A 4,354-nucleotide genomic window follows, 5' to 3' on the forward strand; every position below is an offset into this window, starting at 1 on the left:
TATGTTAAAGACAAGATATGCTGTCAAGATAGTGCAGGATCACCAGTGCACATAACAGTCTGTGTTATCTGTTATGTCAATACGGAAGGCGTTTCAGTTCCTGGGACTCCTGATACAGGATCTTTCAGGAACATTAATTGAGTAAAAAATAATTTTAAAAAAATTTAAAAAACAAAAAAGAAGGAAAGATTATTCAACATCAGGTTTGTCACTGTCACATCAGTTTAAAGCTGAATTATTTTATTTCATTAACAGGAAGATAATATGAGAGGCTAATTCTTTTTATGAGTGATTTTGAATGGAATCAACTTGAATTAGAACTTGAGCTGAAATAAAAAACAACCTATAAGCAATTTTTTTTAATCCTGATCTTTTGTTTATTTGAACAGGCTGATGATCCTTAATCAAAACTTTCTTCAAATTAAAGTAACAAATTCATTCACGAATGTGTAAATGGTTTGTTTATAAGATATTTGTAAATAGCACTGAGGATCTAAGAAATCAAATATGCCGCTGTTGCAATATGTTTCTCACTTTAAAGATGTATTAGGCTCTATCTTCCTATGGAAAACTATGAGGTTTATTAAAAAAAAAAAAAACAAACCCCAAACATGCAATGAGGGGAAAAAATGTTCAAAATGCTTCAAGCACGTTTCTGATTCACATCACTTACTTTTGTTAGTTTGAATGGATCAAATGTAGCCTTAAAAAGCAGAAGTCTTGTAGCTGTATGAGCATCTATCCTCCAACAAAGATGAGGTCTTCTGTACCCCGGGTGGATGCAGATGGCTAACATGGACAGGAGGAGATGGGGGAGGTGCAGTAGAACTGAGCCACATGCTTATTATCAGAGAGATTTGAGGGAACACAGATATAGTCCTGTTACCCCTGTTTTCTATTTACAAGCTAAGATCAATCATCTGTTTGCATACAGAAAGCTGAATGGCTATGAAAGCCATGCTGACTCCCTATAAAGAGGAAAGAGAACTCTGAGTCAGGTACTCTTAAACACTTTAAATGGTGTGAGATACCTAAATGCCCATTTTCAGATTTCTGAATTACCCAGTAATTGCAATGCTTACACTCAGCTCTGAGATCTGATTCTGCCTTCTAATGGCCAATCTTTTGCTCTCAGACTGGTGACATACAATCACAAAGCAGCATAATCTGTTAAGATGCCAAATCTGAAAAACTGATGCAGTTACCTCTTTCTAGAATTAGAGCATTTGATTGTTGAAGAAGGGGATTGAAAAAAAAAATCTGGGAATTTAGACTAGCACAGCTGCTGCTGTTGTTAGTGAGGGAAAGAACATGAAATGTAAAAGAGGATGGTGAGTTAGTTTCACTGACAGGGCATTCAAGCTGATTTCCAGTTGTTCTGCCCTGAATAAATGTACTGATACTGCAGTAAAGACTTCACAATGATTTCCATGTCTCATACTTGGCTTTGTCACCCATACACATCAGCTGAATGCTGGAAATAAAACTAATTAAAATCCTGCCCCTTTTCACAGTAAGAAAAGATTTCAAACAACCATCGCAGTCTTAAGCCAAAATAATTATAAAATGCAAATCTGTATCAGATATATTGGTGTATTGCAATCATTAATGTTTATAGCCAATAGAAACTTAATTTCAAAATCACAGTTTCATTTATATTAGCTGCACTTCTCAAAAAGAATATCTTTCACGTGAAAGTCCTAGCTTTCAAACTTTTCAAGCCTTGCAACCCCGACATTATCATGCTTCCTGCAGACTTCTGCTCCTGTTGTAGTAACATAGGGATGAAAAGGACTTCATGGATTACTGAGTCTCGTCCCCTGCTGTGTATATAATCCTGAGTCCACTGAAATCAGTGAGAGTTTTAGCTTTTTCTTCAATGGGAACATGATTAGGCCTAGAGTATCTCAAAAATGTTCAAATGAAAGTTGGGGTTTTTTTGCACATTTTTCCAATGACTTATTAAAGATAGTATTAAAAGGTCTTAAATTCCAAATGTAATTGGTTCAGTGTGGTTGCAATTTGTTTCTAAACTCCTTATTCTATGAAGAAAATCTGAAAATAAAGAATTTATTCTTGTTCATGTCTACCCATGAAAGGTCAAAGCACACTGAGCTTACATGTCTCAAGCAAAGGACAGGCTAGAGGCAAAGAGGCACAGTGTTTAAGCTGATTTAACTCTTCATAACCATAATGATCCAGGGAATCGGAGTAACAACAGTTACAGATGATATTAATACGGGAAATAAATGCTTACTGCCCTTGAAGATCTGTGTTTGTCTTGCTCTGTTTCCTTAATTAGTTTAAAGATAAAAGATTAGTCCACTGGATTAATCTTCCAGATCCACATTTTCAGAGTGAAGCGGATATATATCTCAGTACTCTCTCACATCTTCGAGCTGTATTGGGAAAGAAAGACAGCAAAGCAGAGTGAAAACATGTGCTAGCTTACAAAACCTGCTGAAACAGTTGGTATTTCCCAGTTTATTTAAAACTAAAATTTATTTGAGCTAACATCAGTTATCTAAACTTACTTGTCTGGTCAGAGGCAGTGGAATTTCCTTTATATGATTAACAGAGAGAGTGGAACACCTTGGGAATTGAAATCAACATAAACACCTGTATTAGATTGCAAGGATTCATCCTATCAGAGAAAAAAAACAAAACAACCAAACAATCAAACAACCAAACATCCAAAACCAACAAAACCCCCAAGCATCAGATTTTAATGATAATATTTGGGGGTTTTTTTAGAATGCAAAATAACCAAACTGATAAAATGTATTAGCTTATAGGGTTACTTTATAATTTTAAATTAGGCCAGTATATTTAGCACACCAACACCTTTAAAGATTTATGAAAAACCTAGTATAAATTCCAAACAAATGTGTGTCATTTTTCCACAAAACAGAAAAAAATTGTAGAAATATAGCTAGTTGAGATGTCTTCTGTGGAGATACTTACAGTTTTTTACCGGCTAGTCTCGTAGTTCAATGCTTTAGAAAGCCTCGGGCAGCCTAGAGAGGTAGCACAGGCAATCCAGCATTTCAGTAGCTCTAAAAGCGGCCAATAGTAGCTGCAAAGCTGATACCACCAGCAGAAGTGAAGAGGGAGAAATATAGTCTTTGGTTTGCCTAATTCCTGCAATTAGAAGCTTTCAAGCAGAAACAGAAACACACAGATGTTCACAGAAGGATTGCAAAGCCAAAGAGCATGGGCCCCCTCTCGGGCCCTTTCTTTTATTTGGAGAAGGGGAAAGGGGAGGACTGTGGGCGGACCTGGGCTGACCGACCAATCAGACACTGCTAAAGAGTCTGAGCTACATTTGGTTTTGCCCGAGCTTGCAACAAAGGAGTTCAGGAGCACATGGCAGAGACAAGTGTCTTGGGGAGGGGGAAGGGAAGCTTGGAACAGGCAGCAACAGTCTTCAATACTAGAACAGGTGTAGATTAATAGCCACTAATCTTCACCAGCATGAAAACTGATTTACTACAGTTTCTAAATCAGCAGTTTATGGAGGAGTGAAAGTAGCAGCTTTAAGTTAGAAGCAGACTTCAGAGAAGCGCTACCAGAATTTAATGTATAAAAAGGTTTTCCACTAATACATATTCACATTCTTCCAACCTCAGTACAAGATGGTGCTTGAATCATATGAGGTTCAGCAAACTAAATGCAATGAGACTTTCTGCATTACTGTGTTCATGTAAGACAACTGTGCGGATTTGCATCAAAACAGATAATGCAATTGTTCTTATAGTCATATGCTTCTATATAGGCTTCTCAGATTTCTAATCATTATACTGTCCTGCTTGTTCCTTGCAAATATTTTCTTGCAAATCAAGCCTTGCTGTATTTTTTTCTGCTTAGAATCCATAAACTCATAATATATTCCTTTATTCTATGAATTTTGCCTTTTGTCTAGGCATGTCCGATGACTCAGGATTTGTGTCTCAAAGTGAATCACAGCTGAATGCTGCCTTTCCTGATCCTGGGTTTTTGCCTTTATTTTCTTTTGTTACTATAAACACTATAAAAAGTTGATGGTGCTACTCTGGGATGTCACTTTGGGATGAACCCATGAATAAAAGGAATAAGAATTTAGATATAAGTTTATCTTCTAAACTGGATGATTTCATAGTACAGTTTGGTAAGCTGTGAAAAGGGCTACTCCAGGAGCATACAACACAAAATAAAAGAAAAAAAAAATCCAAACAAACACAAAGTTTAGACAGTTACTAAAACACAAAATCTCATATTTTCCCATATCCCATTACCAGTCAATTTGAAAACATTGATGGAACTAATGCAAAGGTTTTCTGATTTCTAGAGCTGGATGAAACTTGCTGCATGAACC

Source organism: Corvus cornix, chromosome 1 (genome assembly GCF_000738735.6).
Source record: "Corvus cornix cornix isolate S_Up_H32 chromosome 1, ASM73873v5, whole genome shotgun sequence".
Classification (NCBI taxonomy): domain Eukaryota; kingdom Metazoa; phylum Chordata; class Aves; order Passeriformes; family Corvidae; genus Corvus; species Corvus cornix.